This window comes from Lucilia cuprina, chromosome 3 (genome assembly GCF_022045245.1).
Source record: "Lucilia cuprina isolate Lc7/37 chromosome 3, ASM2204524v1, whole genome shotgun sequence".
Classification (NCBI taxonomy): domain Eukaryota; kingdom Metazoa; phylum Arthropoda; class Insecta; order Diptera; family Calliphoridae; genus Lucilia; species Lucilia cuprina.
The window spans coordinates 49,912,417-49,938,389 of NC_060951.1; the positions used below are offsets into that span (position 1 = coordinate 49,912,417).

Below are 25,973 nucleotides of genomic sequence, written 5' to 3' on the forward strand. Positions count from 1 at the left end.
TCTAGTCTATAGTCTAGTCTATAGTCTAGTCTATAGTCTAGTCTATAGTCTAGTCTATAGTCTAGTCTATAGTCTAGTCTATAGTCTAGTCTATAGTCTAGGATATAGGCTAGGCTATAGGCTAGTCTATAGTCTAGTCTATAGTCTAGTCTATTATCTAGTCTATAGTCTAGTCTATAGGCTAGTCTATAGTCCAGTCTATTATCTAGTCTATTGTCTAGTCTATATTCAAGTATATAGTCTTGTATATAGTCTAGCCTATAGTATAGTCTATTGTCTAGTCTAGAGTTAATCCAGTTATAGTTTAGTATATAGCATATTTCGTAGTCCAATCTACAGTATAGTCGTTTAAAAGTGTACTTCATAAAATAAACACAGTTCGTAGTGAAAAATAACAGTAGTTTTTTTAATTTTTTAAATCTACTTCTTATTTTAAAAAATCCACATGTTTAAAAATCATATCATCCTTTTAAAATATAGTTTTGCTACTTTCTTTTCGATTCTCTAAACAAACTTTTTTGTTAAAATTCTTAAGTCTTGACATATCTAACTTAGGGTATCTTAAGAATAAAACCCTAGGGGTAATGTGGTTTTTCCTTTTTTCAAGTCTGTGTGTTTGTTTTTGTAGTTTTTCAGTGAGGATTGAGAAGTGTGTAGAAAATAATAATAAAGTAATAACAAGTGTTTGGATGTTACTCAAGCCATGCAGGTGTTTTGTTAAGTTAAAGATAATTTATGCACGAAAAGTAAAAAAATACAACAACCTATGTTCCTGTCATGTTTCTTTAGCTGGTTGCTTATAATTTATAGTGTTTTGATTTGTTTAGTTAAAGTTATTTTTGAAGGCAGTATTTTATATTCAATAAAAAGACATATTTACGCAAAAGTATTTTAAAGTAAATAAAGTTCAAGTGAAAAAAATTACATAAATAAACACATAAATAAAAAATAAAGATAAGAAGTGATAGTTGGTAAAGTAAGTAATAATTTATTAAAATGAAATTTGTAAAAAATATAATGGTTATTTATGTAATAGCAGAATATTTAACACTGTCAATTAATTTCCAAATATAATATTTTATTTTATTTTAAAAGATCTATCAAAAGGAAAGTAAAAATTTCTACATATTTACTTCCTAAAGCGAAACATTTTAACCTTTTTCGCTTTCAAATTTTCAACCGTGACCTCAACACTTCAAGCTATACATGAATATAACACTAACCAGTAAAACAAACTAAATAATTTACCTTTTTGAATTATTTAATTAAATCCTAATGCGCAAGTAAACAATCCATAAAAAGCATGACACTTAATTAACAAACTCATATAATACATGGTGTAAAAACTACATATACAACGGGTAGATGTTGAATGTAATAGAATATGTCTACCATGCATTACACATACTTTTAATTACATAAATATGTATACAATGGTAGTAGAGTGCTTTCAGAGTACATCCTCATAAACATGGAATTTCATTGTCACTAACATCCAGCAGAGTGTTAGAATTACTTACATAAAACAATTTTTTGTTGTGTTTTCTAACATGTTGATTTACAGTCACACAATTCGAAACAGTGTAAAGTGTCATGTATGCTACAGTAATCACATTCGCTTACTTAAACATTTACACACGAACACAAAGTGAAGGAAAGACAATTGTAATTGGATGGTAACCTTGCCTTGTAGTTTTTAATTTACAACACTTAACAGTTTCACATGACCTTTATTCCATAAAATAAAAGTACTTTATGACTTCTAATCTGTAGTATTTAAAAGGAGACAGTATGTGGTATACCACAAAGTATAAAATACAATAATTTTCTGCAAAACAAAATTAATGGGTAATACAAGCAGGACAATTGTTTGTAGGTATCTCGATTTCTTTTCAAAGAAAAAATAAAAACACATCATCTTAAGAAATAAAGGGCGCTAGAGCCTAAAAGAAGTGATCACTTTTATTTTCTACCAGGAATTTATTTTTTTTAATAAAGCATTAAAATGAAGGTTGGTAAAGGTTATACAGAATAAATAATCAAATCTGTCATCACATAAATTTTACAACAAAATAGATCATTCTTTGGGAAAATTCAAAAATGCATTTTTTTGCGAAACTAGAGTCCCTACAGCCAAAACGATGAAAATACGTGGTCACTTTCACTTCCCACCAAAAATCGATTTTTTTGTGAAAGCATAAAAATGCATTTTTTGGCGAAACTAAAGGCTCTACAGCCAAAAGAATGAAAATCTGTAATCACCTTTATTTTCCACCAAAAATCGATTTTTTTCTGTCAAAACATAAAAATGCATTTTTTGGCGAAACTACAGGCTTTACAGCCAAAAGGATGAAAATCTGTGATCATCTTTATTTCCCACAAAAAATCAATTCTTTTGTATTAAAACATAAAAATACAATTTCTGGCGAAACTAAAGGCTGTGCAGCTAAAAGGATGAAAATCTGTGGTCACCTTTATTTCCCACCAAAAATCGATTTTTGAGTAAAAACATAAAAATGTAGAGGTGGAAACTATGGGAAATAAAAGTATGAAAATCGGTGATCACCTTTATTTCCCACATTAAATAGATTTTTTTTTTGTGTAAAAACTTAAGGCTCTACATCCAAAAGGATGGAAATCTGTGACCACCTTTATTTCCCACAAAAAATCGATTTTTTGAGTATGAACATAAAAATGCATTTTCTGGTGAAACTAAAGGCTCTCAGTCGAAAGTATAAAATACTGTGATCACCTTTATTCACCCAACCCCCCACCCCCAAAAAAATCGCTTTTTTGAGTAAAAACATGAAAATGTATTTTCTGGCGAAACTAAAGACTCTACAGCAAAAAGTATGAAAATCTGTGCTCATCTTTATTTCCCACCAAAAATCGATGGATTTTTTTGGTATAAAAACATAAAAATATATTTTCTGGCTCTACAGTCAAAAGAATGTATAAAAACATAAAAATGCTTTTCCTGGCAAAACTAAAGGCTTTACAGCCAAAAGTATGACTATCTGTGATCATAAAAATGCTTTTCCTGGCAAAACTAAAGGCTTTACAGCCAAAAGTATGACTATCTGTGATCACCTTTATACTTCACCAAAAACCCTTATTTCCAAAATAAAATCGATTATAATCGAAGGATGAAAATCAGTGATCAACTGTGTAAAAACATAAAAATGCTTTTTCTGGCGAAACTAGAGGCCCTACAGCCAAAAGGATGAAAATCAGTGATAACCTATATTTCCCACTAGAAATCCATTTTTTGTGCAAAAACATAACGATGCTTTTTCTGGCGAAACTGGCGAAACCAAAAAGATGAAAATCTGTGATCACCTTTATTTCCCACAAAAAATTGAGTTTTTGTTTAAAAACATAAAACTGCATTTTCTGGCGAAACCAAAGGCTTTACAGCTAAAAGGACGAAAATTATTGATCAACTTTATTTCCCACCAAAAATCCATTTTTCTATAAAAACATAAAAATGAATTTTTTGACGAAACTAAAGGCACTACAGCCAAAAGGATGAAAATCTGTGATCAACTTTACTTCCCACCAAAAATCGATTTTTTGTATAAAAAATAAAAATGTATTTCTTAGCGAAACTAAAGGCTTTACAAGCCAAAAGGATGAAAATCTGTGATCACCTTTATTTTCCATATAAATGAATCAAAAAATGAATTTTTTGACGAAACTAAAGACACTACAGCCAAAAGGATGAAAATCTGTGATCAACTTTACTTCCCACCAAAAATCGATTTTTTTGTATAAAAACATAAAAACGTATTTCTTAGCGAAACTAAAGGCTTTACAGCCAAAAGGATGAAAATCTGTGATCACCTTTATTTCCCACAAAAAATCGATTTTTTTCTGTCAAAATATAAAAATGCATTTTCTAGCAAAACAAAAATCGATTTCTTGAGTAATAACATAAAAATGCATTTTCTGGCAAAACTAGAGGCCCTACAGCCAAAAGGATTAAAATCTGTGATCACCTTTATTTTCCACCAATAATAGATTTTTTGTGTAACAACAAAAAATGCATTTTCTTGAGAAACTAACGACCCAACAGCCAAAAGTTTGAAAATTTGTGGTCACCTTTATTTACCACCAAAACTCGTTTTTTTGTGTAACAACATAAAAATGCGTATTCTGGGGAAACTAAAGGCCCTAAAGTGAAAAGGGTGAAAATCTGTAATAAAGTTTATTTCCCACAAACGGAAATAAACATAAAAATGAATTTTCTGACGAAACTAAAGGCTCTACAGTCAAAAGGATGAAAATCTGTGATCACCTTTATTTGACACAAAAAATCTTTTTTTTTTGTGTAACAACATAAAAATGCGTATTCTGGGGAAACTAGATGCTCTAAAGTGAAAAGGATGAAAATCTGTGATCACCTTTATTTTACACTAATAATCGATTTTTTTTGTGTGAAAACATTAAAATGTGCTTTCTATTGAAACTGAAGGATCTACGGCCAAAAGGATGACAATCTGTAATCACATTTAGTGCCCACCAAAAAATCCATTTTTTTCTGTAAAAACATAAGAATGCATTTTCTGACGAAACTAGAGGCCCTAAAGGCAAAAAGATGAGAATCTTTTTTTTTCTAAAAACGTAAAAATGCATTTTTGTCCGAAACTAGAGGCTCTACAGCCAAAAAGATGAGAATCTGTGATCTGTGTGAAATATTAAGATAACATAAAAAATGCATTTTTTGGTGTAAAAATATAAAAATTTATTTTCTGGCGAAACTAAAGCCAAAAGAACGATAATTTGTGATCACATTAATTTTTCACCGAATATCGATATTAATATGAATTCATTAAAATGAACTTTCTGGCGAAGCTAAAATATAATGTTTAAAAAGGATGAAAATTGTGTTATAATTTTCTATCGAAACTAAAAGCTCTACAACAAAAATGGACGAATTAAATTCGAAGAAGTGGGAAATGATAATTATAATAATTGAATGCCCTTATACATAATAATGACCCAAATATAATAAAATTATTTCTTTAAAAAATATTTTGTATTTTATTTCCTTAGTTAATTACTGTTTTTGTTGCTTCCACTTACTTAGTTTTAATTATATTTTTTAACTAATTGTAATCACTCATAGAAAACCAAAAATTGACAAAAAAATGTTTAAATATTTATTTAATACAATTATTTTTAAAATAATAGAATTTAGTATAAATTCAAAATAGTATTAAATCTACAATTATCAAACATTTATTAACGTTTATGGTAATTTTGTTTTTTGTATATATGTATGTATATGTTGTTTTTATATAGTTTATATAAAATAAATTGTTTTTATATGTTGAATTGTTAAAAACACACTCTATAATTTTCTATTTAACTCATTGTTAGTTTATAAATTGAAAAATGTATATGGAAATTTATTTTATATTTCAATTTGTTATGTATTTTTGTTTTATTTTTGAGTAAATACGCCTTGGAAATAAAGCAAAATAAAGTACTTACAAAATACATTGTTTTATTTTTGTATAGTTAACTATATGGTACTTGTATTAAGTATTCAACCAAAATAAAAATAATTTACATTTTTAACAAAACCAAACCAACAATTACTAAGAGATTTTTTATTTTTGTGGTGAGGAAGAGATTTTCCCAAACGGACTTGATAGTTTAATGAATGGTTTAAAGGTAAATAATTTATTTGTTGAAAAATAGATAGTTAACGAAATAAATATTCGCTGTTTATGTAAAATAAATACAAAGAAAACCAATGCTAATGTGGGCGTATTAGTAATATTTGTATTTAAATGTAACTCATACCACCTACTGTCAAACCAGAGAGAACCTCTAAGGAGTAGACTAATAAAATAATTTAATTATATATTTTATAACAATATTTTTTAATTAAAAAATAATTAGATTACAGAAATAAAATTACTTAATTTAATCCTTTTTACTCTTATTAATAATGTTATTAATTTTTATTGATTTGCACAGTTTTCGCTGACCATTACATTTTTATTGGTTTCATTTGACCACCAAAATTGTTCTTAACCCATTTTATCTATTCTTTTTAGTATAGAAACACAAGTTATATTTGTTTAGAGGTCAATAACTAGAGTTTTATGGTTTTAATTTTACTAAAAGGTTTTAGCAGTTTGTGTACTATTTCAATTTCATAATTTTTTTTTTTTTTTGTGCATCGCAATAAGTAAATATTACTAGCAATTGAGTATGTAGTTTCTTTCATATAATAAAAGAAAGTAGTGAAAGATAAAAAAAAACTATAGAAAATAAGTAGGTCAAAAGGTAAAGTTTGTGAAGTCCGAATATATAATATATAAGTCTCATCCTTTGTTTTGGCAATATTCTAGACTACAGCCTTTATTACGGTCTAGCCAAAAGTCTTATCAATAAACTAGCCTAATATTTAAACTCTAGTTTATTGCATTAACTATATTCAAGTCTACATATAAACTATGACTAGAATAGACTTAAGACTAGACTATAGAATAGACTATAAATTAGACTATAAACTAAACTTTTGAGTCAAGACTAGATTAGACTATAGCCTGGACCATAGACGAGACTATGTACTTTACTATAAACTAAACTAGAATACAGACTACAAGCTGTAGACTAGACTATGTTTTATACTACAGAATAGACTTATGACTGGACTGCAGACTGTGGACTAGACAATACACTAGTCTAGTCCTTTGTTTTGTCAATACTCTACACTACAGCCCCAGAACATAGTCTTCTAATATTTAAATTATAGTCTAATGTATTAACTCTATTCGAGTCAAGTCTATTCGAGTTTACTCTACTCTACTCTTCTGTACTCTACTCCACTCTGCTCTACTCTACTCTAGTCTAGTTAATAGTTTAGTCTAGAATATTATCCTTGTCTATAACCAAGTTATCATCAAATAGCTCATGCCCTCATTATAGGGTAAATGTAAAATATATGTATGTACTTTTTTATATTTTGAACAATTCTGAAAATTAGAGTTCTCCAAAATTTTTTCAATTTAAAATAGTATACATTTAAAATAGGTTTGTTTGTCGGTTGACCATTTAAGTAATGTTGTTGTTATATTCCAAACTTTAATCTTTTAACATTTTTCGTTCTTCGTTATAAGTTTTGTCAATAGCGATATTATTTTCATACATTTTCCCAACAACTAATGTTTGCTTTTTTCGATTTAGTTTTTGTTTGTTTGCTGAAAAGTCTGACTATCTTTTCATGCTGATGATGTGTTACTGATAGTTATACAAGTGGCATGAAGTATTAGCAGCAAGTGGCAGTATTTGTTGATTTGTAAATTGCATTGCTAATTGACAACTAACTAACTTCACAAACAGATCACATTCATTTTAACATTTTTAGAAAACAAACGACTTGATAGTAAAACTACTGGCTGGCACTACACAAAATCGTATAAAAAAGTATGGTATATAAAAACCTCAAACATACAACAACAGCTTTAGATAAAAGTTTTTTATTTTTATGCAAATCTTTTAGAATAAATGAAAAACCATAGAAAAACCCAAAAAAAAAATCATTATTATCAGACCAATAAAATGTAATTATAAAAAAATCATGTAATAAATTGAAGAAAAAAAATTATTAAAAATTTTTAAAACAAAATAACTTTGAGACACAAAAAAATTAAACAATCATACGTGTTGATTGTAGATATATTTTTAATAACCGATAGTCAATTTCATTGATTTCATAGGCCCAGTCATTGGACCTATCAGTAGACTTGTCACTTTAAAGTCAATAGCTTCTAAACCAGTTACTAGAGCAATCACTACAATAGTCTCTAAACTAATCTCCTAAATATTCACTACACTAGTCCCTCAAAGTCACTATACAAGTCTATCAACATATGAACAAAGTACAAAATACACTAATCACTAGACAAATCACTAGACTTATCATTAGGCAATTCGCTAGATCAATCGCTAAATTAGTCACTAGATATTGTATTACTCATCAGACTAGTCAATAAAAAAACCAATAGACTAGTCACTTGTATAGACGACAGAATAGTCGATAGACTAGAAAATATAAGAGTTACTAGACTATGTTAGACTATATTATAGATAGAAGGTTATTTACTAGACATGTTATTAGTAATACTCTAGTCAAAAGACTGATAGTCTACTGATCATGATTAAATTAATCTCAGACTGGTTATAATAATTTAGATAATAGGCAAGTCTCTTAGCTAGTTTATTAACTATTTAATAATGTCTATAGAACTGTTACTAAACTAGTAAATAGAACAATCACAAGACTAGTCAATAGATTAATCAATAGAATAGTTACTAAAAAATCACAACACTAGTATATGAAATAATCGCTAGTCGCTAATCGATTTGTCAATTGCTTTTTTCTTTTTTCTATCTTGCTGGAAACAGTGTTTTATATATTTTCATTGCAAACAAAACGACAAAATAATCAGAATTTTAAAAATAGAGAAAGACAAAGTTTATCAAACTATCTATTATATATGGTTTTAAACTAAAGGATTGTTTGAATATTTAGAAGAGATATTTTTATTTCTTTATTTATTATTTTTAGAGAAAACATTATTTGGGGTTTTAAATTTGTTATACACATAAATATATTTTAAACAAACTAATTAAAAATTGTGCATCTCTTTTGAACGATTTCATTTTCAAAGAACTGAGAAGTGATAAGAAAAAGTTTAATGAAATTTAAATTTTTTTAAATATAAAGTATGATAAAATTAAAGCTTATAAAAGAAAAGTTATGTATTCATTGTTTTAAATAAATAATAAATTAGAAACATGTTTAAAGTACATCAATTGACTGTAAATATGTATAGTCTGGTTCACTTATTTTTCTCCCAATTTTTCATATCTGACTACTTTACCAAAAGGTCACTTGGAATTTGTCATCACAAGTTTTATATACTTCACTAAAAGTAACCAACAAACAAGTCATAACAATTTGCCATTAAAAAAAGAAAGAAATTAAACGAAAACCTACCTAAAATTATACGAACAAAAAATTGTTAAAGAAAGTTTTCGTTAAGTAACTTAAGTAAAAGTTAGTTTTCTTTAGAGTTCGTTATCTTTGTATTTGGAACGTCAGGTGTAAATACCGTGATACTAAGCTAATTTGTAACTTTATCCTTTACTACAAATATGAACACACATTTAAGCTCACATAACCAAACAAACTCTTACACATAGACACATACACCCAAAGCAGTCCTTTATTTGGTTACAGCTGAGTAAGTTTTTGGGGATATATGTACGAATGTATGTGTTTGTTCATTCACGCATACACACATCTTCAAAATATTAGCCACAAACCTAGTTTAAGTTTCATTCTACAGTTTTACTCTGTGAACTTGGTTAAAAACTTTCTTCATTTTTTTTATGTAGATGAAGAGTCTTATCATGAAGATTTTCACTTTAAGGTTTTCTATAAGTACTTCTTTTTTTACTTGTATATTGTTCAGATATTATTATTGTTGTTGTGGGGATTTTACTTTTGGTTTATATGGTTAGATTATTATTCATTTTGCAGATGTTGTAAGTTTTCCAAATATTTTTCCTTTTATCACAAAAATTATTTAAAAAAAACTTTATGCATGTTTGGAAAATGTTTTTCCAGTTTTTTTTTTTAATTATTAAAATATATTTATATGTGATGTGAGAAATTGCAGCATGCAGCGCTTATGCTAGTTTCTAGGCTGGACAGTAGACTAGTTACTAAAGACTAGTCAATAGTCTTGTCAATAAACTAGTCATTGGAGTAGAGAGGATTTCAGTATTTCTTTTTTTTCTAAAAATTTTTATAAAATTTTATTCTTTATGTTCACAAAATTAAAAAAACAACCATCAAAAAAACAGAAAAATGTTTAAGTGCTGAAAAGTAGCACAAAATGCTCATTAAAATTACATTATTTGTTGTAAAAAATACAGATATTAAAAAATTTCCATAATTATCTATGTTTTTCTTTAGAAAGAAAAAGGGTGAGATTGTGGGACAGTGTTGTTGGAAATATAAGAGAAATTTAGTGTAAAGACAAACGCATACCCAGTGTAGAAGAAAAACAACAAACAAGGTTAAGAAAATTATAACGACTTTATACTTGACACACTATTGCATATTCTTCAACGAACATGCATACATACACCCAAGCAGAAGAGAGATACAGAGAGAGAAAACAATTTTATTAGACAAATCAAAAGATATTACAGTAAGCGTCAAAAAAGAAACACTATACTTAGTCGAAGTGGTTTAATTCCTAAAAAATTAAAAATATATAAATCTTAATCAAGTTTAAAAATCAAACCGGTATCAAAATATTTTTAGAATTATGCCATGCCATGTCATGATTATCATTAGATAAATATTAAAATTTAATCATTACTAATCCAACATCAGATTTAGACTAGACTATACAGACTTAGCTAATTTCTTTGATGTTAGTTTGACTATTTTATGATATAATGAAATTAATATGTTCATAACTGTTTCCAAACTTTCTTATAATCTTTAAACATTCCATAAAAACAAAATAATTTATAATTAACAGAATTTAACTTAAAACTAAATGAAAATAATTGTAGGATTTCTAAAAATTAATTATATTTTATTTACAATTCGTATTATACGATTTCTTTACTCTACTTTCTTATACTAAATATAATCACTTTTTGTATAAAATGAGATTTATCCCTTAAGCCTTAATATAAATTAATTGTACTATTAAAATAGTTAATTACTTAATCTTGGTAGGGTATTACGATTATATTGATGCATAAGATGTTGTTAAAATATGTATATACAAGATACAAGTAAATATTTATTTGTAGAAAGTATATAAATATTTATAGAATATTTATGTAGATACGTATAATGTGGTTTGACCATTGCCATTATTATTACCAGTTTTTACGTAAAGTATTAAAAGTATTAGACTAGTACGGAATTTTTACACATTTCAGTGTCCTTTTTTATTTTATTATTTTCTTTATTTGGCCGATATACATCATATTTCTTCAATACCAAAACTCAACCTGAAAAATAGGAAAATATAACTTTCAAGACTTTTATGAGGTTGATGGTGATTTTTTTTTAAATATATGGATTTACATCCTCATGCATGGATAAATTGATAGTTGTAATATATTTATATGGTTTTGCCAATAGCTAATGAAGTCACTTTTCTTAATTCGTGTTTTGAGGATTTGTAGCTTATTTTCATTTAAAAAAAGAAAATTATCTTAACAAAAACGTGACCAACTTTGGTCAAACTTAGGCTATCATCAAAATGTTTTAAATTAAATTTCGAACAAAACCTCAGTATGAAAGTTGTATAATCCATAAATTTTCTAGTTCAGTTCTACTTCTAGTTCAGTTCTAGTTCAGTTCTAGTTCAGTTCTAGTTCAGTTCTAGTTCAGTTCTAGTTAAGTTCTAGTTCAGTTCTAGTTCAGTTCTAGTTCAGTTCTAGTTCAGTTCTAGTTCAGTTCTAGTTCAGTTCTAGTTCAGTTCTAGTTCAGTTCTAGTTCAGTTCTAGTTCAGTTCTAGTTCAGTTCTAGTTCAGTTTTAGTTCAGTTCTAGTTCAGTTCTAGTTCAGTTCTAGTTCAGTGTAGTTCAACGTAGTCCTGTGATAGTTATTATTTTAAGTATAATGAAATGCTTAATAATATGAACTAAGAATTGCAATAATCTCGTAACGAAACTTATTACTCTTTAGATAGTTTGAAACTTTTCTATTTATTAGTTTTTCCTTAATTGAAAAGAAAAATCTCAGTTGGTCCCTTTAGTTAATATCATCGCTTAGCGATACACTAATCTTCATTTAACTTTACACACTCACTCGTTCAATCTTATGGAAAAACTTACACATAATAGTATGGTTGTAATGTGTTTTGTATCCTTTAGTCATTTGACATGTTAATCTGGCATAAAATTAATTTGTGCCGCATTGCCATATTAAACATTAATTATATGCTCTTTTGGTATTTAACTACACGCACACTAACATGTGTATATGTTTTTGTCCTGTAGTTCTGGCAATGAAGTGTGAAATGTAGACGTAATGGAAGCTTTAGCTATATTAGCAAATGATTTGTACTTTTATTAAATGGTAATAATCACTTTTACTAGGTATAGGTAATTGTAGAATTACGTAACCAATTTAGACACTATGACAAAAACAACTTATCTTGTTTTCTTGATATTAATTTAAAGAAATGTAAACGTGCAAATGATGCCACAAAATATATTTTATGATCAGTATATACAAATACATAAAACTGCTAAATAAAAAAATTAAGGTGTCAAATAACTTTCTTATCTTTTACATTAATTTAAATGGGTATCTTTTCTAAGTTTCCAAAATATAGGGTTCCATTACTACCTACTGAACTACCGGAATATGTAGTATTACATATGTTAGTTTATATGCCGACATTTCATTTGTTTGTAACAAGCTGTTGGTGTATAACAGGACTATTCATTGTGTGTAGTCGACCTCTTTAGAGATTTAGTGTTAAGTTTATTATAAAATCCATTTATTATTCGTCCTTTGTGTAATTGGATATAAAGGTCAAAATAATGTATTGTAATGAAAGTTATTTAATTTAGAAAAGAATTTTTTTTGAAAACCAACATATTCATTAATTTATGGTCAAAAATTTAAAATGTTACATGTGTGTGTGGAAAAATGTAAATTTAATTTGTGGTTGCAATTTAAGTTAGTACAAGTTGACGACAAAATGTTTAAGGACTAAATATTTTGGTTTAATGAATAATAAAATTTGAGTTTTAACTGCTTGCGGATGATTTGATTTTAGTATCTCAAATAAAGAAAATAAACTATATTTTTCAAGAAATGTTTTTAAAGAATAAATTTTAGATAAAAAAATTCCCTTAAAGTAAAAAACCATAATCAAGAAGGATTTAATTTATAAGGAATTATAAAAATTTTTCTTTAAATTTTTTCGTAGCATATTTTATTTTGACTAAATAACAGATGCTGTGGCATGCAACAGTACGTGTTCGACTATTCAAACTTTAAAACTCAAACATAGTCAGTCGTACTGCATGTGAAATTAAAAATATTGTTTTTTTTTCTGCCATGAATCTTCTTTAAAAAGGACATTTTGATGAATTTATATATTATTGTTTTGAAGAATTACATAAAGCAAAATCAAGGATAAAGAAATAAAATTTAGAAAACAAATTTTAATATATTTTAAAATAATTTAAAAAATTATCTGAAAACTTGTTCGATATAAATAATTCATATTAAATAATATAAAGTATGATCGAAAATGTAATTGTCGCAAATTACAGAATTTACTCCCGTATATGACTTTTAAATTTGTTTTTTAAATTTATCACTAGTATTAACAACTTATAATAGAAAAATTATTATTTAAAAAAAACTTAAAATTTTTCTCATAATTTAAAATTTTTGTAAAACTTTAAACAAAACAACCCTTGAATTCAACCATACAAAACTCTCACAAAATCAAAACTTTATTTTAACTTAACCCAGCAAATTAATAAAAACCAAATAACAATTATTTCTGTTAATAGAAAAATACTTATACACAAACAAACACAAATTGCAATAAATAAAAACTTACCTTAAAAACCCGAAAAACGTATATTTACAACAAGAGACAAACGAAAATTCATCATCAACAACAGCATCAGCAGCACGTTTATTTTCGAATTAATTACTAAAACGAGAAAAAAAGAACAAAACAAAATGTTAGTTTTCTATAAAAAAAAATTAAACTTTTAGTTTGACCAACAGCAACAACAAAAATAATACAAGTACAAAAACACATAAAATCCTGCTTTCAATGGAACAAAGAGACATCAACAGGAAATAAAAGAGAAAACATCAACAACAAGAATAACTATTTGCTAAAAACAAAATATGTAATACACATTTACGTATGTATGTATATTAAAATGAACTATGTTAACTAAAAAGCTTACAAACTAAATAATTGACAAAACTTTTTCATTAACACAAATTCATTCGGGCAAGATACGCTCAAAAATTTACTATAAATAGAAAATTCATAATTTTTTTGCAAAAGAATTTTATCGAAGTTTTTCTCTCTTTCGAAGATTTTATTTATCATAAATAAAAAAATTTCTATAAAATTTCAAGTTCAGTTCTAGTTCAGTTCTAAGTTAGTTCTAGTTCAGTCTAGTTCAGTTCTAGTTCAGTTCTAGTTCAGTTCTAGTTCAGTTCAAGTTCAGTTCAAGTTCAGTTCTAGTTCAGTTCTAGTTCAGTTCAAGTTCAGTTCTAGATCAGTTCTAGTTCAGTTCTAGTTCAGTTCTAGTTCAGTTCTAGTTCAGTTCTAGTTCAAGTTCAGTTCTAGTTCAGTTCTAGTTCAGTTCCAGTTCAGTTCTAGTTCAGTTCTAGTTCAAGTTCAGTTCTAGTTCAGTTCTAGTTCAGTTCTAGTTCAGTTCTAGTTCAGTTCTAGTTCAGTTCTAGTTCAGTTCTAGTTCAGTTCTAGTTCAGTTCTAGTTCAGTTCTAGTTCAGTTCTAGTTCAGTTCTTGTTTATTTCTAGTTCAGTTCTAGTTCAGTTCTAGTTCAGTTCTAGTTCAGTTCTAGTTCAGTTCTACTTTTGTATTTGTTCAGTTCTAAATCAGTTTTAGTTTAATTTGAGTTTAGTTTAATTTTTTCGAGTGTATTATTTAGGTTCTGTGAATAATGAAATTCAACAAGAGTTTAAACTAGTACAAGTTATTTATTTGCAAATATTTTTGTGTGTCTGATGATTTATTTTGTGAATGTGTATGTATGTATTATTATTCCTACAGTGAATAGTTAAAAATCTGCATTAAATGACAAAAAGTAAAAGTAATTTAAATTAAGAATTAACAATACCTCATATTTTGAGGATATAATAGAACGTTTCTAAAAGTATATAATTTTCTATTTAAACCAAATCTTAAAACAACTGCTCAAATTTGTAATTATCAGATCCACTTTGCATAAATAATTATAATATTTTAATCCATTACATATGCAACATCTAACTAAAATAGCCATCCAAAAATCCAGATTCCAAAAAAACAGTATCTACTAAAATAAACTTAAATCACAAAACTATTGCAATTAGTTTGTTAGTTTAGTTACAACAATATAAGAATGACAATAAAAATAAACCAAAAAAGTTATTTTATTCCCTTTCTATTACTTCAACAAGTAATTTATACTGATGTACTACCTGTTAAACCTGTATTTACTATTTGATATTGTATCTATGAAAACATTTAATATAAAATAAACTAAATGGTAAAGGTTAGAATAGGGGAAAGGGTTACGTTTATTATAAGATCTTGTCTATTATTAGTGAGTATAATTTGTAACATTTGGCCAACAACTCGTTAAAATAAGGAAACTGCTATACTAATTAACAAAGTTTTACATGTTTTATGTATGTTTAGAAAAGGGGGAATTTCTATAAAATATAAGTTGTTTTTTTGTATAAATATATTTTAGATGTATTAAATCTTAGTACCATACATTTTAATAAAAGGAATTTTAATTAAAAAGATATTGCAAATTTGTAATAAATTTTATAATAAATTTTATTAAAAAACTTCTTTAAAATTTTTTTTCAAAAATTTTTTTAAAATACTACTTTATCAAAAACTTTCTTAAATGAGAAACTTAATCTTAAGTTTTGTTTAAAAGGAATTTCTTTAAAGAAAACTTTATTGATAATTTTCTTTAAATGTAAAATTTATCGAATAATTTATTAAGAGAAAAATTTGCAAACAATTTTATGTTAAAAGTAAATTAAACAAAAATAAAAAAACTAGTTATAAAAAGATAATTTGATCAGTAATATTCTATAATAAAAAACATTTTGCAAGAAGTATTTTGATTATGAAATATTTTATAAAAACAAGATTTGATTAAAAATATTCCATTAATTTTTTGTTTAATTTCTTATAAAAAAATCTATCGAAAAGTTTTGCAAAAAACGATAATTGATCAAAAAATTACATAAAAAGTAAATTTATGGATCATACGTTCAATTACATTTTAAATGAACTACGTATACGTTATATTTTATTTTTGTGAATTCCATAACACTCATTCGCTGCAGAAATTACTTGTACAATTCAAGACAGCTATTTAAATAATTTCCTTTATGTTTTCTTTATTTTTGCCAAAGTAAACAACTGTATTAGCAGTAGTATATTAAAATAATAATCTGTACGTGAGTCAATAATAAACTAAAACAAATTGTCGTACTTATTAAATAAAACATCTACCAAAAATAATAAGAATTTCATACATGCACCGTCATGCATGTGTTTAGCAAATAAACTGTGTGGAATTGAAAACTGTAAAAGAAATCTAACAAATAAAAGAAAGTAAACTTACAAGACAACAAATATTTGTTGAATGCATTCAATGTTGGCACAAAATCCAAAAAAAAAACGCAAATATTTGTAAGATTATAAAACATACAAGTTCTTACACAAATAGTCATAGAAATAGAAAGAAAAATCCAAACAGGAAAACAAAGAAGTGTAAGGATTTTCGGTATTACCAATGACTTCAAATGCCTTAAGTCAAAATTTATATTAAAACGTATGTATGTCGAAAGTTTGAAAAGACTAGACAGTTGGTAATTTTATGCTGGATGGGAAATGGAATAGAGAATAAAGTTGATATAACTTAAGCCTAAAAAATAGTTTTTGAATGATGAAAAAAAACTTATTTTCAAGAAATGGAAAGAAATTGGGAAATTGATTTTGCTGCAAATAGACTTTGACGAAGATATTTAAGCAATCATTGATATTTTTTGTGTTTTTTTTAATATTTAAATATGTATATGTATATTATGTGTGTTCATACTTCTATATGTATGTGTATAGGTTCACCTGTTTGATATTGTGTATATGAAGTATGTTTGTTTTTTTAAGGCAAATAATGTTGTTAACAAAAAATCTTTAGAACATGAAATGTTTTACCTACATTTTACAATATACGTAATTTTTGGAAAGAATCAGAATTTTAAAGGAATGCTTACTAAGCAAGTGCTCTTGTTATGAATATGAGTATGTTCAGTAAATTATAATTCCAATTTATATGCACAAAAGTTTAAGTTTGTTAGTTTGAAAGAAGGAAATGTGTTACATCAAACCCGAAGAAATGCACGTATTGTGAGCTTACGAGAAGCATGTATGCTCTAGTAATTATTTCTCTTAATAACATACATACTCATGTATACATATTGTGTATTTTTGGATTTAAGTCGACTTCTCGGAAATATACTTGATCGAAAAGAAAAGTTGATACAGCTCGATTTTTAAGTTAATAAATTCTCGTATGGTCCCCTTCAAATATTTTGATCACACAAAAACATTTTATTAAATATTGTCCATAAATAATAAATTCTGGTACTTGTGCCCTTATGTCGTATGGTCCTTTTCAAATATAATGATCATACAAAACTTTTTATTAAATAATTGTAATATTGTCCATATGTGTGTACTGCTGTAGAGCAAAGAATTCATTGTGTTCTAATAACACAAATGATAGTATACTGTTTGGAGATATCTTAGAGAGAAATCCTCACCTTAAAGAGAGAAAGAATAAATTGCAATACAATTGACGAGAACACTTCATTGATTAAAAGAAAGAACTTTCGAAAGTTTTTCTCCGCCACAACAATCATGTAAACTGTAAGAAATCAAGTAGATTAGGGCTCTATTAATAGGGGAATACAATCGGTTAAACTACATAAAGTTAGGAAGAATTAAGGGCTTTTGATCATATCTAATATTATGGATGCTTATCCAGCGACTGAACTTCAGTCATTAAAAATTCGGGTAGCTTTTGATACCGCTATTAACACTAACCCATTGTACTTGGTTCAATTATGTTGAAGTATACATTCAAGTACAAAGTAATAGAGCAAACCAAACGATGTAACAATTCAAAAGCTGTGCTATCAGAGAAAATTTTAAAAAACTTGGGACACCGGTATTCCATAAATGTAAAAGAGTTAAGCTGTTTAGGTTTAATTTTCAATTAATTAATAATCATGAAATTGTTGCAAACCATCACACCAAACCAATTACTACTTTAAAACTATAGGTTTTAATATTTTAATCGAACCCATCTGACGATACTAATCACATTTCGAACATCTGCTTTCAAACTGGGTTTGAGATTAATGCCTTCCTTTACAACACTGCAAATAAACTCAAGGAGTTCTTAACAAATATAAGAGTTTGTTGTTAAAACAACTAAAGACCTGTATGCATACTAACACACACCAACCATGTAAACTTTGGCAAACAGCAATGAGGAAAAAGACAAGTATCTGCTTGGATGCATAATTACATGTTGACATGTTTGCTTGAAAATAAATATTAAGAGGAAAACTGTGGAATGAATAAAGGAAACTACCTACTTTAAACTTATTTTTTACAGTTTTTAGTCTATAGAATAAGAAATGAGTGATGTGGCTGTGAGATGTTGAAAATAAGGTACTACCTTTTAACTATTCATGTTAGCTTCTTTAAGAAAACAAGAAAAAAACAATTTCTTATTTTAATGTTTGCTTTCATTTTGTTCCTGCAGCTTCTACATGTTAAAATGTAAGTATATGTATATATGTGTGTGTTCAGATATATAATTTTATATGTGATGTTAATCCCGCGGGCATGTTAACACAATTTTACGTGCCAGTACCATGTGTGCTTGTCTTACCATCAAGTCATCCATACTGTTCTATCATGTCTTCTTATTTTTGCATGTTCTTCTTTTCTTCTATTTCTTATACATCTTCGTTGCTTTTTTTCTTCTTTTTCAAGAATTCGATGTCAGGTGTATATGATTCTTCTTCTGCTGAGGAAGGATGTTCAGATAAGAAGAAAAAAATATTGTAGAAAACACGAAGTAGGAAACGTGATTTGACTTAGGAGTTGGAGCATCATCATCAACATCATCATCGTTGTCGTAACGACATGATAAGGCAACACATTAGTTGTTTGCTCAAAATATTTGCAAATACCCGGGCCTGAATAACATGAATTATGCTGCCAAAGATACATAAAGTCACGTAGAATACATATTAGTGAACAACGTTAGAAAAACAGACTTCCATGTAAAGAAAATGTGTAAAGTTCGTAGATTTTCTACAAACACAAATAATCATTTTTTTAATATTTTTTTTTAAATAAAGAAATTAAAATAAATTTTAAATATTGAAATTTATGTTTGATGAATGAGATTACTTTTTGGGTGCTATTCTTTCTATTTAGCAAAAATTACACTATTCAAAAAATTTTATGAATAGTCCATCAAATCTGCTTTACTTACTTTCATGATTCGATTAATTTTGGAAATCTTCTAGTTCAGAGGAAATAAGTTCTTGTAGATAAATGTAATCGCACAAAAGAAATCTTCTTCAGCAGCTTTTATTGAGATCACCTTTTGTGTAGCTTTGAACAAATTTGATAAGATTTGTTTGAAAGTAACACTGAAACTGTCTAGATCATAAACGACACTTTTGCAAGTTAAATTGATCGACATAAAATCTGATATTGTGATGGTCCGCAATTACTAGAGTTTTATAGAACACAAGTCATATCGTATGTATTGCCTTTATAACAATAACTGCATAAGTCGTTTGGACGAAGAATAATTGATTCTGAACACTGTTTTCTATTCAACTTTCTCATGGCTTAATTATAAAAGCAGAGCTGAGTTCGAGGAACATAAATTAGAACAGATGATCTCAGTTCATGGTATATCGGTCATATGGTCTTGATTATTCCAGAAATGACTTAAGTCTATATGAATCATAATTATGACACAAAGATAAAACTGTGCATTTGATGATCTAGAAAAAAATTCGAATATATGCCACATTATTAAGGATAGAATTCCTTTAACTAGTTTTGATTTTATTTCGTCAGAATACGTTCAGATTTTAGTGCGCCAGACTCGTTGATCATAAAACCAATAACATAAGAGTTATATAATGGCAGTTGAAAGAAAAAGAAGCACTGAGAAATACCTTGAGCAATTATTCGAACTCCTCTTTTAAAATATATATAATTTGAAACTATTTTTTTCATGTATAAAATAACACTAACATATTTTACTTTTCGCTAAGAAAGCAAAAAAAAAAACTTTGAAAACCGCAGATGTTTAATACCTAGGGGTAATTCTTACTAAATATTTCTTTAAGACAAACATTTAACATCTGTTTAATATTAAGACTTTTTTTCATATAAAAAGAAAATTAACATAAATTTTAAGCAACCACAGCAAAAGAAAAAAACAAATATTTCTCACAACAATGCTCAACCTCAAGGCTTAAACTTTCTTCGTCAAAAATATGAAAAACACAAAACCAAACGTACCTCGACAAAAACTTTCTACACAACTGACATTAGAAACACCTTCTAATATCAAACATTGTTTCTTTTTTATATAATTTTATAATATTTATTGAAAAAGTTTTGTTACAAGCCTACAAACCTTATTTGTGGTTTTTGTTTCCTACACTCTAACTTGAGTGTGTGTAAGTGTTTTTTTTTTTTTTTGTCTGTCTCTCAGTTACTTTTGAGGGGTTAATATAATTTATTGACATCAAAATAAATGCAAATTGATATTTTCATGAATAATTTGTCATTTTGTTTGGAAACTGCAAAACGAAAAACAAGGAGGGTTTCCTTTTCACTTTTTTTGGTTTAAATAAAAAACAAGTTTTGAATTTTAATAAGTTTATATTTAAATAAATATATTCATACTTTTATAAATACAACATAAATATATCTAATGGGAGAGATTTAAAAATTAAATATTTTTTTTACATAAACGGATGTAAAAAAAATTATATTTATAAAAAATTTCAAGGCTTAAAAGAGGCATAAAATATAATGTATGAGAATTAATGTAGGGGAAATTATAACATTTATTTTATACACATTACATAAATTATAAAAAAATAACTATTTAACAAACTATTTTCCCAACTGTCGACTCTAGAATGTAGACATGTACATTTACATTATGTCAGTAAATCTTAATTGAATAATTTTGGATTTTAAAGAACGAGTATTGAAAGCGCAAGCAATTGTGCTTATGTGTCATTGGTTTTCGAATGGGAATATATAAAATTCTTACTAAATATCATACATCTATAAATCTATCTATTTATCTATTTATCTATATATCTATCTATCTATCTATCTATCTATCTATCTATCTATCTATCTATCTATCTATCTATCTATCTATCTATCTACCTACCTATATATCTATCTATCTATCTATCTATCTATCTATCTATCTATCTATCTATCTACCTATCTTAATCAGCATAAACTTCAAAATGGATATTAGTTTTATGTATTAGCTGAAACGGATATTTTTGTTATGGAATGTTAGCAATTGAGAACATTTACTTGGCACTTTTATAACAACACATTTTTAAAGCCTATAATATGAAAATGAAAACATTCGTTATTCGTTAAATAAAATAAACATTTAGTCCCTTATGAATCCTTTGCAAGCATTCAAAATGAAATGTATATAACAAATTTTCTGATTCTCTGGCAAAACAGAAAGATAATCCCTTGTTTTAAGTCATCCATTTATTTCATTCATTTAATGGATAACATATCTTAGACAATCGCTAAAAATAAAAACAGAAATGTATAAAAACCCTTAAAAACAAAAAAAAAAACTAAAAATTCGAAAGATAAAAGCGAAACAAAACCACCGCTTTTGAAACTATAAAAATTTCGCTGCATGTTGTTGTTACAAGACAAAACTATGAAAATGTATAAAAAATTGCCATGTCCGCAAAATGTAATTGAAAAAATCCCCTTGTAATCCTCTATATGTTCAACATTTTTGTAATGTTGCAATTTCTTTCGTTCACTTTTTTTGTTGTTTTTTCTTGTTAAAATATTTTTTTCGTTTTTTTTTCTTGTGAACATCATACACTTTGAGCATTGTATTCATACGAGTAGAGTACATTCATAGATAACATGAGTTGGTTGTGTTTTTTCGGTTATTTTTATATGTTTATGCCATGGGTTTTTTTTTAACAAAAAAATATAACGAGTGAATATCAGAAAAAGAGCTAAGTGTAGATATAATAAAAAAAGGGAAAAACTTATCATAAATAGAACAAGATTGTAATAAGATTTTTAAGCCCCTTTTATGTTGCAAGTAATATTTTGTTTTCGAACAAAAAATTATGTAGTTTTCTTGTGTTATCAGAAATTTTGAAGAGACTGAAAAAAGTGCTTGTTATAGTCTTACACAAATATTATTAAATAATAAAACCTTTTTTCTACGAATTGTTCAAATTATATCTTTAAGAAAATGGCGAATTTGTGTTTAAACGCTTTTTTAGCATAGAAAATTAAAAATACTGATTTAATCGACAAGTATGTGATATTTATAAAAGGTTTTCATTTTATGCTTAAAAATTTCTTTTCCTTGTAAAATTTGTATGTATTTTAATCTTATAACTTTATACATATACAAATAAACAAATCAAATGTATTCCTTAAAAACTACTCCTTTCACTAAAATACATTTCATAACTCATATAAAAACCAGTACAAATTTCGCTAATGGCAAATTAATGCATGAGTATGAAAGTACATATACTCATTTTAACAATATTACAAAATCAAGTAATAACATTAATTCAATTACTAAAACCATGTTCACAAAAGAAATTTATTTTATCTGCTAGTGACAAATAAACCACTTGAGCAGCAAAATGTACAATTATGGTTGCTAAGTGCTTAAAATAATGTTACTAGTGGCAGTAGAATAAAGCAATTTGTGGCAAGACCAACAGTAGTAGAAAAGAACTAAGCCTTTAATATAAATCCTACACTTAACAAAATTAAACTAAAGCAATACAGACTAATAACAACTAAGAACAACTAGTTTGAATAGCGTCACAATTTATGCCAAGTGTACAATAGTTAAAAGTGACAAAAAATTATCCATGACATCAGCAGAAGGAATATATTGTACTTAATGTTCATAAGTAGAAAAAGAAAAAAAAAACTAATATACATAATTATATTTGAATACTATTTTTCCTACTTGATTTAAATAAAATTTCAAAAATATGTAAGCAAAAACACAACTAAAACAAATATGCAAGCGTTACTTGTTCAAAAAAAAAAAAAACAAAAAAACAAATATTTAACATTGCATACGTCAACAACATTCTTATCATGTTCAACAAATACACTTACATGCATTCATATTTATACACATACAAGCACATACATAGTTTTGGACTTCCTGTTTAAACTTCAAGGAGGAATATACTTTTTTTTTTATGGATTGTAAATATTTTCCATTGGTTGTTGTAGGACTCTCTTGCATGCATTCAGCTGTCTGTTTTTGTCTACTTAAAATATTTTGCTTGCTTTTTTACTTCGTTATTTAGTTGTATGTTAAGAATTTGTGGCATGTGCAACTTGTTTGAATTGCAAGTGTTATATTTATAGTTTTCTTTAGCAAATCCATCACTAGAAATGCAAAATGTTAAATTTATCTTAGTGTTTGCTACAAGTCTATATAAATAAGCAAAATAATAAATTAAGCTATAGATAATTGAGATATAACTTAGAAAGTTAAGCTTTCATGATAAACATTGTTCAAAATATTGAAAGCAAATTTATATTATATAAAATTTTAATGTAGAAAATGTCACTCTAGACAAATATTATATTAAAAAATTTATTGTTTTCTTTAGCTGAGATACTTATATTTATATTTTAATATAGAAAATTTGTTTAAAAGTTTCCTATATTCAAAAATTACATCTCTGTCACATATGTACTACGCAGTTCGCCAAAGAGTCAATGGACACGTAAAGACAGCAATTTTTCACTAATCTCTTACTTTGCTTTGTTGCAAAGTCAATTGTCAATTTTAAACTCCCGAGGCATGATATCTTGATGGAACTTCTGTATCATAAAATTAAAAAGGATCTACCTCGCCATTCCTGGAATTGAACCAAATAACCTACTTTATATTATGACACATGAAACGAATATCCACAGGGCAGAATTTCGAACTTTGTCTTTCCCTAGTTATTGGAGATGTCTCTTAAATGTATATGTAGAAGCTGTGGACAGAGACCATTCTTTCTGCATGATTGTAAATGGAAGTGATGTTTTTATATCTTGGAAGATATGCAACAATAGTCAGATATAAGATAGCTCAAATACATGTATAATGAACCCAACTAACTCTTCGATATAAACTTTTATAAAATCCATGGGAAGAAGATTTTCACGATGAATTGCAAAAACCGCTGAAAACGGCAACTGGATTTTAAAAGCTTTTAACACCACCAGGTAATAAGAAGAAATATTGAATATTATCGTTATGATGGTCAAATTAACAGAGAAGTCTATGAAATACCTAAAGGTTAATTAACCCGATCTACTTCGAAGCCAAAATTGCGATACTAGAGACTGAGAATGAGCTACCAAAATCAGCAACCAGTTTGTCAACATATTGACTGTATATATTGAACCTGTTAGTGAAATTAATGTGGACATAGATGAAGAATAAAATCCTACGAAAACGTAACTGTGAAAAGGATAATCTCGATCAGTCGTAGCGTGAAATCAAACTTACAGTAGCTTTCTTAAAAACTAGACCCGAGTACTTTACGAACTCTGGCCCAACACAATTTCGTACAGAAATTTTCTCTCATGTCATATTTTTGTATAAAAAAATATTTTCTTTTGGCATTGATATATATATTCAAATTTTTTATCTTTGGCAAAATACAGAGCTATTTTTACATAGATATAGGATTTCCTTCCTAAAGAAAATATTTCTGTTTCTCAACATCACTATTTTCATTCTCAACCATCATATTTTTGTATAGAATTTGTTTGGTATCACAAGAGACAAAATTTGTCTTTTTTAGCGAGAGATATTTTTTGCTATTAAGGATCTTAAAGTTCTACTAAGATCAATTAAAAAATATTACTTGTTTTTCTTTCTTTACAACAACAGCAACAAAATCATCTTTCATTGTCAGTGAATTAAGTTAGTTGCGTTGTTGATTATTTTTCCACATAACATTTTTTTTCTCTTTGAATAAAAAGAAAATTCATAATCTACTTTTTATTCTTGTCTAACTATGTTTTCTATAGTACGTTTATATACGCATAACATTTTCTGTTTTTTTTTTTCTCCATTATTATATTCATATATGTTTTTGTCTGTCAAGAATTTTGATGCATTTATTTTGTAATATTTTTTTTTCTTCATATACAATAATATTTGCAACATAAACAACATTCTAGTTTTGTAAATATATAATTCAGTTTAAAAAACTTTTTAACATAAAAATGTTACTTTACTGAAACAGAAATAAGATTTATTACATAAATCTTTCACAAATTTAGTTTTTAAAGTAATAAATTAATTACTTTATGATATTTTCCTTTTTTATAAAATTGTTTATCTAATGTGGGTTGAATAAAAGAAAATAAGTAAAAATGTAATAAAATAAGTTTTCCCACAAAATTGAATAAACTCTTAAAAGTAGGCATTACTTTTTTATTAAATTACTTTTGAAGAGTGACTTTTAAAACTGATTTTACGTTTTAATATAGTAAATATTTATTTGTCATGATTTTTAAGTGTCACTTAATATAAAACGTTATTTAAAAAACATTTCTCGATTAAAAATATCATGACGAGTACATACTTATTCTAAGTACATTGTTTTATTTATATGTGTGTAAAACATCCCTTGTCATTTTTATATGTTCAATTAAATTCTTACAATAATTCCTAATGTGTCATGTATGAAGGGTAATTTTTATGTTGAAGGAGGTCAGTTGGTGGTCACCTTAATTTTGTATGGTCAACATGTCAAAGAAAGAAACCAAAACAAAAA

General features: G+C 26.7%; 1 protein-coding gene across 2 annotated transcripts in view; it reads right to left on the reverse strand.

Annotated features, from left to right (window-relative positions):
• The window catches only part of LOC111674888 (carbonic anhydrase-related protein 10), a 176,154-nt gene that overhangs the window by 143,520 nt on the left and 6,661 nt on the right, over positions 1 to 25,973 (reverse strand). For both annotated transcript variants that reach the window (XM_046945768.1, XM_046945767.1), the window contains exon 2: positions 13,646 to 13,741. The gene's annotated coding sequence lies outside the window, so the exon portion shown is untranslated. The remainder of the gene's footprint in view (positions 1 to 13,645; positions 13,742 to 25,973) is intronic.